Source organism: Hemicordylus capensis, chromosome 5, assembly GCF_027244095.1.
Source record: "Hemicordylus capensis ecotype Gifberg chromosome 5, rHemCap1.1.pri, whole genome shotgun sequence".
Lineage (NCBI taxonomy): Eukaryota > Metazoa > Chordata > Lepidosauria > Squamata > Cordylidae > Hemicordylus > Hemicordylus capensis.
In genome coordinates this window covers 168,113,695-168,127,071 of record NC_069661.1, presented here as the reverse complement: position 1 = coordinate 168,127,071, position 13,377 = coordinate 168,113,695, and the positions used below count along the sequence as shown (strand labels likewise).

The window sequence follows — 13,377 nt, the reverse complement described above, 5'->3', positions numbered from 1 at the left end:
AAAAATGCATAAGGTTGGGCTGTACTTCAGTAGATGATAAATGTTATGCATAAGATATACTAGACGATGAAGAATCATACTGAATCTTATATTACCAGGGTTGTAAACTTTCAAAGGAAATTTACGATGTATTGAACTAAATATTGCACAAATGCTATTTATTATTGAGAAAAGGCTGACCAGTGTACTGTTAAATCAATATGTTACCATCAGTTTATTATTAATAGTGATGTTTTCCTATTCCATTGTGCAACTAGTTCTTGCAGTGAGCATATGCATTGCTAAATAATTGCATGTCATGTTATGAAGCTGTGCACACTGAAATCAGGCAATTGGTCACACAAAATTTCTTGCTGAGATGCTGCTTAGATAGATGTTACCAGAGTTTCAAAACTGTAGCCCAAAGGATCGAAAGGATGGATGCTCTATAGTGAACTAATTAAAAAAAAGGTGCAGTGGAGCTTGCATAACTAACTGTAGCAGAAAGGGTCAGACAGATGCCTGCAAGCAACGGACAATAACAGAATGCCAAGCTGTGACAAATAACAAAAGCTTCTTCAAAAGATCTGAATGTACAGCTCCAAGAAGGAAGGACACACCACTGGAATCAATGGTATCTCCTTTATCTCTAAGAGTGCACAAAACTAAGGAACTTTTGAAGAAACTGCCACCCCTTGTTGTGTCTTGCACATGCCCAGATTAAGATTAGAAACCCAAGACACCTGAACTTCAGTTCGCCACAACTTGAATACATGTTGGAACAGTTACAAAACAGGGCAGAAAAAATATACCTGTATCTGGCATAAACTAAGAATCCACAGTGAGGGTTGCATTTATACAAATAATTTCTGAAATTCCACATGAATTCAAAATTTAACAAAAGATTAGAATTTGACTTCAAAATTTTTTGAACATTTTTAAATTCAAACTTTTAGCTTTGGCTTTGACATTTTCTAAAAAAATTAATAAATTTAAAGTTTAAGGTAGAACTTGTTGCCTCCCTCTCCTCCTTACTGTGCAAACAGAGACCAAACACCACAAAGCTGTACAGACACTCAAAATGTATAGTGTGGATTAAATATGTTGGGGTTTGTGATTATTTAGCAAAGTACCAAGGAAGCTGCTACTCCAATTACAGAGTGCAGAGTTTAGTTGTTGCAGCTATTTAAGTAACACACATGGAGATCACTGTAGAGTCTAAACTAAACTGGTTTATTGGTGAAGTACATTTGAGATAGGAAAGACCTATCCTATCTATCAGCTACATAATGAATAGGTAGGGGGAGAGAGAGATGTTTCCATCTTCTTTCTAAGAGGAAAGAAAGAGGACTGACTCACTACAGGAAGTACCTGAGGAGTCAAAGCAGGGATCATAGAGCAGAGGCAATCAGGGACAGGTAAGGAGACCCTCACTAGCTCCTTCTACTCCCAATGCCCCTAGTGGTCATTAGGATAATTGGTGTAAAAGGTCGATGCACTGGAACTCCAACTCCAACACCCCTTTTCATCGCCTGTTGCACTGGCTCACAACTCCCATCTTCTCAGGAAGCATCTGGAATCTGTCTCTGGGCAGTGGCTTAGTCAATCCATCTGACACCATCTCTTCTGTTGGACAGTACTTCAATTGGATTACCCCCATTTTTCTGCATCCCTTGAACATAGTCATACTTTATGGGAATGTACTTAGTTCGAAACTTCATCTTCTCCATCTGGGAGATCTGGATACAACTTTGGTCATCTTCAAACATTACTGTGGGCTTTGGTTCCTCAATCCCAAAATCCGATAGTAGCTGGTGTATCCACATCGCTTCCTTTCATGCTTCAGCTGTGGAAATATATTATGCTTCTGTCGATGAGAGCGCAACAAGTGACTGCTTGCAGCTAGCCCAATTTATGACTCCATCTCCATACAAGAACAGGTGTCCACTGGTGGACGTGTGGTCTGTTCTGTCCTAGGCCCAGTCTGAATCCATGTATCCCAATAATCTGGGATTGCTATTTGCTGGGATCTCCCACACATAATGTGCGGCATTACCCTTTAGGTATCTTCCCAGTCTTTTGACTGCAATGTAATCCTTATTGGTTGGTGCACTTACTTTTCTGCTCAGGATTTCCACTGCTGAGGCAATATCTGGCCTTGTCACTGTGGCAATATACAGAAGCTGTCCTATTGCCTTTCTGTATTGATTGTTGGCTGGTAAAGGCTCGCTATCTCCATCTTGCTTCCAGAAATTTTCATCCATTGGTGTACTGACTTCATTGGCATCTGTCAGTCCCAGGCATTCTAGAAGATCCTTTATCTTCTGCTTCTAGTTGAGAAGGAACGTCCCATCTCCTTCTTTTTCTATTTGGATGCCAAGGTAATAGGAGATGCTTCCAAGTTCCTTTACTTCTGTTTCCTTGTTCAGGTGCTGTACGGACTTCATCATATGCCATCATCAAGTAAACCACATAAGCCAGGATGAAAGTCCATTGTCTCTGAATCTTGAATATAGGCAGTGGTCAGCTTTTCCTTGCATGAACCCCTCAAGTAGCAGCAGATTCAGTTTCTCATTCCACGCTCTGGCGGCTTGCTTTAAGCCATAGATGCTCTTTTGTATTTTGCACAGAAGCCACTTCTTTCCAGGTACCTCAAAGCCTGGTGGCTGTTGCATGTAGATGTCGTCCTCGATTTTCCCATCAAGGAAGGCAGTCTTTACATCTAAGTGGTCAACTTGCATCTTTCTGGCTGCTGCCACTCTGAGTAGTGTCCTAACTGAAGTGTGTTTCAAAACTGTTGCAAAGGTCTCATCGTAATCCTCACCATAGATTTGGGAGCATCCATTGGCTACTAGTCTGGTCTTGTAGTGCTGTACACATCCCCTTCTGCATCCTGCTTGACTTTGAAGACCCACTTGCACCCCACAGTCTTTCTTCCAGCAGGTAGTTCCACAAGAATCCAAGTCTTTTTTGTGCAGGGAATCAATTTATTCTAATGCTGCTTTTCTCCGTTTCTCAGCTTCATCAGCTGGCATATTTTCCATATCTCGCCATGTGGTAGGATCTTGTATCTCTCCTCCTTTGGTCATGAGTGAGAGTCTTTTGGGTTGAACCCTTTTGTTGGGCCTCTGTGAGCGCCTCAGTTTGGCTCAGGCTGTGCAGCCCCTTCTGAATCTGGCATAGATTCTTTGAGTTCACTTTCTGGTTCTAGCTTCATAAGGGTCCACTCACATGGTTCCTCTTTCACTTGGATCTCTGGCACAAGTTCTGGTACATCACCTCTAGTTGGACCTTGTGTCTCATCAAAATACACCACATTCTGAATTCTGAATTCTCCACTTGCAGGATCAAGGATTCTGTATTCCTTTTGGCCAGGCACATATACTCCCAGTTCACATCTGCAACTGAGTTTGGTTCTCTTGGCTTTTGGGACATATGCATAAGCCTTTGATCCAGATACTCTGATATGGCTTAGAGAGGATTTGTGTTCATGCCATAGTTCAAATGGTATCTTGCCTATTGCTTTGGTTGGCAATCTGTTTTGCAAGTAATTTGCAGTCATCACTGCTTCTCTCCAGAATTTATTTGCCAAGCCAGCATCATGTAACATTGTCACAACTGGGCCCTCCCTTACCCTAAAGAGTGAACCGGAAGTGAACCCTGTCCTGTCTGTCAGGCAGTGACCTCTGGGAATCAGCCACTCAGCGCACGGTGACCAGGACCTAGAGGGCCTGTTGGCAGGAAGTGAAGGGGGGTCTTTGTTCTCAGAAGGAGCCAGGAGAGCGATGAGAGAAGATGGGGAGCAGGCTTCGTGAGTACCAGCCATGACGTCTGGCCGCCTCATGGCCCACAGCCAGCCTGGAGACTTCTCCCAGGAAAGGACATCTGCAGATCCTTGAGAGACAGGATTGCAGCAAACTTGAATTATCTTCTGGAGTTTGGGGTGAGTTTAAGGGGAAAGGAAGCCAAGGGCTTCGGGGAAAGGTTTAGCCAGGGAACTGTGTGTTAGGTAGCCTGCGTTAGATTTCTTTTGATTTTGTGCTTTTCCAAATCCTTACAATTGGTCTATAGTGTTTTTATCTGTAACATAACTAAGAGGAATTGAACTTGAGCCCTTTTTATCCAACCAGGGCTCTGTAGAAGTCTCTGTACCCTGTAAAAGTGCTTTTAAAGGTTCCTTGCAACTGGGGGTGCTTTTTGAATTATCTTTGCAGCTGGGTAAGCCCAATTTTTAAAATGTGCCACTCCAAATACCAGCTGGAATGCTCTTTGAAAGTATTCTTGCAAGTACTAAGTGTTTCTTCTCCTTGTAACTAAAAGCTGAGGAAAACCTCAGACTGAAGCAGTTTGTAGTATTTTGAATTTAGTTTTTCCCCTCTTTTTGTTCTTTGGATTTCACCTGCCTCTGAGTGGATTTTTAACTCAGGGAAAAAAGGGTTTTACTTTTGTGCAGACATGCCTCACTGTTAATTGTTCAACAACCTACCAAATTCTCTCACCACGTGGAAGCTGCATGTGGAGGGTTTTTTGTATTTTTCCATTGGTAAAGAGGAAGAGAGTCTCCCTGGACACTCACCCAAATCCAGGGAGGAGTTAAACTCTGTAATTAGGCTGTGGTGGCACTATATTTTCTACCAATTTAAGTTTTAAAGGAAGACTCTTTGTTGAGCAAACATGGAGGGAATGAATCAGCATTTTCCTTTCCCCCACGTGGGCTTGCTTTGAGACAAAGGCTGGGCTTAAATCCACTATTCGCTACAAACATGCATCTGGTCATTTCTAGAAGAGAGCAATTTTTCCTCTCAGACACACCATTCCGTTCTGGTGTGAATGCAGGAGTAGGTTCATGAGAAATCCTATGTTCCTTTAGGAATCTTTTCATGTCATTTGACATGTATTCGCCTCCATTGTCTGACCTTAGTCTCTGATGCTTTCTTTCAAATGTGTTATTGACCAGTGCAACATACTCTTTAAATTTTTCAAACACTTGACTTTTCTTTCTCAGAGGATATATATAAATCTTGAAAAAATCATCAATAAATGTGAATATATAGCAATTGGCATCCATACTGTGTTCAAATGGACCACAGACACCAGAATGTATAAGTTCCAGAGGATGCTATGACTCCATCTGTGTCTTTCCAGAAAAGCTGGGTCTCAACCCTTTATTAAGTAAGCAACATTGACATCTAATGGCTGGTGCAGGCCTCCCTGAAACGGTTTCTCATGTGTTGTTATATTGCTCTTTTTACTGTGATACCAGGAAAGAATTTATATCCCCTTTGTTAGAGCAATTTGCAGGAAGAGCTGACCCCTTTTATTTGAACTTCTGCCTTGAGGACCAAAATGATGACATCACTAAAGTGGTGGCAAAAAATTTTTATGTTGCTATTAGATTAAGATCTTGTTTAAGATCTAATTTATAGGAACTTACTGTTTTATTCTGTTTTATTATGTTTACTATGTATAATATTTTGTTTTAATTTTTTAATGTCTTTTGTATGGCCTATGGCTGTAATAAAATTGATTGATTGACATCTAATGGCAGCTTCTTTGCATGAGTCCACCTTAAAGTCCTCAATTAGCCCATTTTTCTCAAGCTCATTTATCACATTTATTTGTCTGTGCTAGTCTTTTATGTCATATGGTAGAACAACTCTTGTGTTTGCATGAGGCTGCAAGGCTTGCTTGTTCAGTCTTCACGCATCTAGGCTGTCATAATTAAATCATCATCTTTGATGATGTAGCATACTTTGTCCTCAAAAGTTGCTTTGCAGCCTTTATTGACTCCATGTCCCACAGAGATCAAGTTGCTCTCCATATCAGGGACTAAGAGAGCATCCTGGATCAAAATCCTCTCAATCGGTCCACCCGAATGCCTGCAATACTGCTCAGCGGTTCCTTTCCCCGCTATTGTATTCCCATTCCCCAAAAAACCAGGGACTTCGTAATTTTTGTCTAAAACAATAAATAGTTCAGGGGGATTCAGGATATTTTGGGTAGTGCCTGAATCAATAATAAAATCATTCTGTTCATTTCTACTTGCTACATTGTAAGTCCTGATCTTTTGATGGTCTCTGTCTATGTTCTGTTCTTCAAAACCAGCATGCTCTTTGCTTCTCTGTCTGTGAGAAAAGCATGCTCTCTTTCCTGTTATATTCACAGACTGTGAGTCATCTCTGTAGCTATGGTAACCAGGTTTTCCTCATCTAGAATTTTTTTCTGCATTTTCCATCTTTGGGCTCTGGGCAATTAGCATGTGAATGCCCTACTTTGTTACAGTTAAAGCAATGTCTTTGTTTGCCGAAAAAGGCTGCAGAACTGTCCCCATGCTTTGCGAAATCTGTTTCTCGTTTAAGGCTGAAATCTTGCAAGTATGCAATTACAGTTTCCGATTCAAGTTTATCATGTGAAACTTCCAAGGCAATCTTCACATGATTGTAAATCTGTGGCAAAGATCTCAGAATCAAGCCAATTAACACTTGATCATCCAAAGTAGATCCATGTTGTTTAAGTAATCTGTGAGTCTCCTGCTTATATGGGTTGAAAGATCCCTTCCTTCTTCCAGCGGCATTTTGCAAATCCTTTGAATTAAAAGGACAGCAGCATTGCGGGAGACTCTCCCATACAGCTTTTTGAGCTTTTTCAACACCTCTGAGGCAATTTTAGTCTCTTTGAAATGCATTAGTAAGTCATCATAGGAGAATCAAGCCATATGCTCTGTTATTCCGGGAATCCTACTCCTTTTGGGCAGCCACCCCATTTATTGGTCGTGGTTCTGTAAGAGCTCCATTAAGTCCTTTTGCCATCAGGAGGACTTCCATTTTCATAACCCATTGGTCATAATTCCATTCAGCTTGGAGAGGGCAGTGCTGCTGTCTTACTAACTCCACTGCACTTTAAAGGGAAAACTCTGCTGCAGACCTTTGGGCTGCTGGGCCCGTAACCCTGTTGGGGTTTGTGACTATTTAGCAAAGTACCAAGGAAGCGACCACTCCAGTTACAGAGTGCAGAGTTTAGTCGTTGCAGCTATTTAAGTAACACACATGGAGATCACTGTAGAGTCTAAATTAAACTGATTTATTGGTGAAGTACATTTGAGATAGGAAAGACCTATCCTATCTATCAGCTACCTAATGAATAGGTAGGGAGAGAGAGATGTTCCCATCTTCTCTCTAGGAGGAAAGAAAGAGGACTGACTCACTACAGCAGGGTTTCTTAACCTTGACCCCCCCCCCCGATGTTGATGGACTACAACTCCCATCATCCCCTGCCAGAATGGACATGGCTGGGGATGATGGGTTGTAGTCCATCAACATCTGGGGGCCTAAGGTTAAGAAACCCTGCACTACAGAAAGTACCTGAGGAGTCAAAGCAGGAGTCATAGAGCAGAGGAGAGCAGGGACAGGTGAGGAGACCCTCACTAGCTACTTCTGCTCCCAATGCCCCTAGTGGTCATTAGAATAGTTGGTGCAAAGGTCGATGCACTGGAACTCCATCTCCAACAAAATCACTTCTTCTTCCCGTGCTGTGGTCCCAGTCAGTTTGCTCCCATTATGTCTACTGTTTATTTTTTTTTAAGAAACAGAGGGCCAAAGTGATTCATATATCGTATTTGCTTTGACCCTAAGATAGTGTCAGTATGAGTTGCTAAGAACAGTTCAGGTACATCTGACATGGTGCATATTGATCACTTCTGCTCCTAACTTGTGAGACTTTATAATCTGGATTATGTTGATTTATTAATACGTAGTGGATCCTATTTTAGGGCAAGAGGCTGGGCTTGCCAGCTGTTCTCCTTCCGGATCTAACTGAGAGGCAGCAGGAGAAGGATAGTGATACCCATCAATGACCCCTATTATCAGAGAAAATAAAGGGGATGGAGGAAGCATGATACAGCCATTCTATAGGATGTTTTCTGGCTGTAAGTGTTTGAGTTTGTAAATGACCTGTGCTGTTTGGTCTGCTGGTGTTCTGCTTTTTAGGACTTCTGTGGGACTTCTGATAGGGAGAGTTTTCAAAGGGGAAGCGTTCTCTGCTGTGGGAGATCTATACATAGCATTATTAGCAGTTTAGCTGTGAAATAGGAGTGTGCAGTTTATCTCTTTTGTAAACAAGTTAGATATACGGGGATGGGTTGTAGCTCAGTGGGACAGTGCACACTTTACATGCAGAAGGGTCTGGGTTCAATTCCTGCCGTCCCTAGTTAGTAGAGGTGGTAAAGACCCCTTCTTGAAACTTGGAGAGCTGCTGCCAGAGGCACACCTAGGCCATTTTGGAGCCTGGACCTAAAGGCCTTTGGAGCCCCCCCACCACCACCACCACCACTACAAGTTAAGCATCATCCCACTCCACACACACGGACACACAGACACAAGAAGTATATTTAACACGTGGGTTCTTGAGGGCACAAACAGCAACTGAACTCACAGAATACATTTCAACATGCAACTTAACATATCCCCATCCCACATATTTCTTTTTGCACTCTCCTCTCTGTCTCTAAAGCAGAGGTCACTCTTGGTCACAGTCATGCTCGGTGGCCCAGCACAGTGCAGGCCGGCAGGGTGGTACGGCAACCACACCACCCAGGACAGACAAAAGAGAATTTGGGGGGCCCCAGGGGGTGTGGAGGCCCTGGACTTTGGCCTTGATGTCCAGGGGTAAGAGCACGTCTGGCTGCTACAAGTCAGTGCATATGATACTGACTAATACTAGATGGATGGATGATTTTTCTCATTGTAAGGCAGCTTCAAATACTCTTTGGCATAATCAATACTGATATAGTTATAAATCAAGAGGTAGGTTTTGGAATCTTCATGAGCAGAGGGAAACAAGACAAATGTGTTAGAATACACCAAGCAAACCATCTCCACATAATTATGTGCAAGCAATTTTGCCTAATACTGGAGATTAGGAGAAAATAGAGATATTAAAATCTTCAGTGAAATACCCTTTGATGTCAATGCAGCACAAATCAGAGATCAGGATATAGTGATGAAAGGGGAGGATGCTAAATAATGAAAAAGACATGATCAAGGGCAGGCAGCATAAATGGGGACTGTTCAAAGAGAAGTCCTTTGGGGTGACCAAATGCAGGATAAAAAATAATAAATAAAAAACATTATTTGTTAGCCGCCCCATAACAAATTGTTCTCTGGGAGGCTCACAACACAACATTAAAGCATAAAATAAAAACACATAATACATTAAATCATAACAGACCAAAAGGTGTGGGGGGGAGAAAATACAATACAAAGCAATTTTAAAACTTTTAAAAAATCAGTTTAAAAATCAAATTTAAAAATCAAAATTTAAATTTAAACAGATAAAGCTATTTTGAAAAGAACAGATGTTCACCCCTAAACAACTGGTCAGAAGACTTTGTTAGAAAAAAGGGACCTCCCCCCCACAAATAATGTTCTAAATTACAACCTTTTTATTCTAATAGAAGAGGGGGGAAGTAAACAATAAATACTAGCTGGGCCGGGCACAGAGCATTTGCGCCTCTAGTTTGGCCCAGCCGTTTTCTCCCACCCGCCGCCACCGTTTTCTCGCCGCCCACCCGCTGGCGCCTAACTTCCCACCTGCCAGCTGCCTCCTGTCTGCCTGCCACCACCTCCTCCAGTCGGTTGGCCGCCTCCTCCCACCGGCGCGGCTTAGCCCGCCAGCATGGTTCCAGCCATCTGCCTCCTCCCACCGGCGTGGCTCCACCAGCCACAATGGCTAGTTTCCTCCCCCGTCCCCGTTACTTATCATCCCCCGGCAGCTGCTCACAAACTCTTGCTAGAGCTGCTACATATGGTATTAGCAACGGGTACATTTAAGAAAATTAACTGTATAGACGTGGAAACAAATACTGTATTTGTTGAAAGATCCTCCGCATGGTGCATAATGCTAGGGTGCCTCCGCTTTCTGATCTGAGGAGAATCTCTCCACAAATGCAGCATTTTTCTCTTCAGACAAATATGGAGAGTGGAGTGTGTGGGGTGCATGCATCATAGTGGGCACAAGGCTTTCAAGCATGCTTTTGGGGATGTTGTAAGTAATGCATCCCCAGTTTGTATAATGCCTGAACAGGGCTTGAATCACACTCTCTTTGGCAAAGAATGTAAGTCTGCATACAAAGATGTCAGTAATATCTAATTGTGTGGCAAAGACCAACCTTCAGAATGAGCAAGCCATACAGTCACCTAGGGTATCTACCCCTACCTAGGGGTCCAAAGCAAAGCTTTGTGACTCATTGTTGAGTGTCTCATTTTCAGTGAAGCTGCCGAAGCCTACAAACTTCAGTAGGATCTGTTACCAGCTGAGCTTATTCTGCTCGCTCCCAGAAGCCCCTCTGGTTGCAACTGCATCTCCAGGCTTGGAGATTGCACGTTTGCTATGCTCTAGAGCTACACCACAGTGTGAGCTCCCAGTCTATGTTATACACGGGGACAAGTCTCTTAGTTGGCAGTGGACTGGTCGCCCCTAGATTTGGCTGCAAGCCCCACAAATTGGAAAGGGGATTAGCTTCACACTCTCTATGAGAGGTGCCCAGCTAAGCAGACGCCCAGGACTATCTACTGCAACTGTCTGGCATCTAAGATTATTTCAGCCGTAGAATGAAATCTAACCTGGCCATCCGGCCAGGGAGAAAAGACAGAGAAGACAAGTCTCTTATCTGCAGCCTCCATTACAATAGGGATTAGTAAGTGATGTAACTTTGAAAGTGTGCCTATTGAAACTGTTGATAGAATTATTGAGAGAGTTGGTCCTAGCACAGGCGATTCTTTAAATGCACCTGCACACTCCAATTGTCCTCACAATCAGCCTTGAATGCCATAGGCAATTCACACACATTCCTACCCAGGAAGGACTAAGACACAATGCATTCAAAAAAAAGTTGTCTGGGCTCCCGTGTTCAGCAGAGCAGGACAAAAGACAAGTGCCCTCAAGGCACGTTTTGGGATATAAGTATCCCTAATTCCATGACCCAATGTGCTTCCTCATGTATTATTACACCTGGACTCCCACAGCGAGACATCTCAGTGTTCCCTTGTGCCTCTCACTCCCAGAAGACTGCAACAGAAACTCCACCTTGGTGTTCCCCTCTTCAGGGCAGATGATATAGCTTCTTGTCCAACTTCTTCAGGGCTGAACCTATCCCTTTCTTTTATTTCTGAAATCTTGCCCCTCTATCTTAAAGTACCTCTCTAGCCTGCCTGGGAATTTACACTTAATTTGGAACTTGAAGCTAAATATGCCTCACAATAACCTGTTTCCTAGCATATTTGTAGTGCCTTTAAACTAGGGCCACGTAGTGATTTAGTCTGATTTTAGTTTTAATAAACTCTTTTTTGATTGAATTCAAACCTCTCTCTCAAGCTGATTTTCTTGAGTTCATACACTTGCATAAATTAAGGCTGATTGGAACTGTCTCCCTGTTTGAGCTAAATTCCCCACATTCACCCTAACTAGGGGGTGTAGGCCAATCACCCTTGAGGAAGTTTCATTAACAGATCTTAGAACTGGAGTAGGAGAGCACTGGCAGCAAGTGATGGGTGGAGAGGTGGCTCGGGGCCCTTTTCATGAATGTTGCTGGGAACACCTGGGAACAGGAGCCTGTTAACAACTAGGTTTTGCAAATCTGCACAAGCAACACTGCTAAACTAACCATAGGGGAATACCAAAGGCACTCTCACCCAGTGTGCTGTTTATCCTAGGGCCATCCCAGAGTGTGGCCAAGGTTATGCTGAAGGCCTAGCAGGGTCAACCAGCCCTCTACAGAATCTGATCCCCTTTATGGGAGGAGGCAGCAAAGCTATGGCTGGCTGGTAGGGGGAAGAGTGTGGGATCTGTCACTGGCACTAGTGTAAGAGTTCAAAGAAGCATGAGGACTGTGCTGGTGAGGGAGGGACTGGCGCTGAACCAACACTTGCCCAGGATGCCACCGTGCTGCCAGACCCAGCTTCATGGGTTCCTGAAATTCATTCTGAAATGAATGGGTCATTTCCCAGTTGGTTCTCAGTTAAACCTGAGTCTATACTACTAAAAGATAGAAAGGGATGTATTTACATGAAATCTGTATCACTGCCATGGGATGGATTTTTTCCCCATTCTTGCAATGAGATGGACAGGGATCTAACATAGTTCTGTAGATAAAAGATATCTCTTTTTTGTTGTTATAAATCCACTCTGAATCTCCTAGTTCATGCTTTTCATGTAGAACTACACTTATCACTGACAGATCTCTTACAATGTCCCCACCATTCACACCTACGTTTTCTCCAGATATATCTTCCCTATGCCACTCTATTGTTATGAGTTCAATTTTCTTTTCCTCAGACACTACTCAAAAAGACAACTGAAGAAACAATTCCAAAAACTAAATGGGCAACTAGGGTAAAACAAGACATGACAGTAAGATTGGATGATCCACATTTTTAAAATAGCTGCAATAGTTGGGAGTGTGGATGCTGTGCTGGGAGAAGGGGAGTTAACCCTTCCCGCCATACCATTTTCTTGATGAAAAATCACCCCATCTACTGCTGCGGGATAAATAATTTTCTGTTTTTCCCGCAGCAGGACACTTACAGGTACAGGTATGGTACCTGTAAAGTTTTCCCCATGAGGGAATTTCCCCCAGGAGATAATTTTCACTGGGGGAAACACACAGTGGGACAATTATATCCCTCCTCACGGTAATGGTCCTGATCCGAATCAGGGGTGGTGGCAGCATGGCTGCTATTCAATTTTTTTTTAATCCATGGGAGATTTGATCATATACCTCCCATAGACATCTAGTTTGGAAATAATGCAACATATTTATTTCATTTAAAAGTTTATTTTTATTTAAAATATTTTCTATTCTGCCCAAAATGTGCAGTAGAGTAAGTTAGTTTGTGGTCTATGCATAGTCTGTAGCCTATGCAAATATAAAATATGTTCCAGTTGTAAAATTTGTTGGTTTTAATGCAGAATCCCACAATCCTTAACTATGATATATAATATTTTAATAAGATTGTATTCTCTGTGTTATCCATAATATTTATGTAGAGTATTGTTGCATACCCAAGCCCTTCAGATGGATCAAAAAGCAAAAATAGATAAAGGAATGGATAAATCAGCAAAAGAGAGAGAGAGAGAATATATCAATGATAAATGAATAGGTTTTTTTTTCTGTTTACATTGTATCTAGATTTATTTCAGCAAGATTTAGAATGAAGAAAGTCAGAACCAAGGACAAAGTATTTAACTTTGTCTCAGATTACATTTTAGGGGAGAGAAGCAAAAATCCTTCCAACACCAATTAACTAAGAAGGTTTCATACTGCGAACATTTAAACTCCTTACAGAGCACCTGGAATATTTCTCACAGCAAAAGCTCTACATTTTTTCTCAAGAGGGCCCACAA

At 42.4% G+C, this 13,377-nt stretch overlaps 1 long non-coding RNA gene across 2 annotated transcripts in view; it reads left to right on the top strand.

The window, feature by feature from the left end:
- Positions 1-13,377, top strand: part of LOC128325682 (uncharacterized) — a 63,621-nt gene that overhangs the window by 29,450 nt on the left and 20,794 nt on the right. The gene's annotated exons all lie outside the window — the stretch shown is intronic.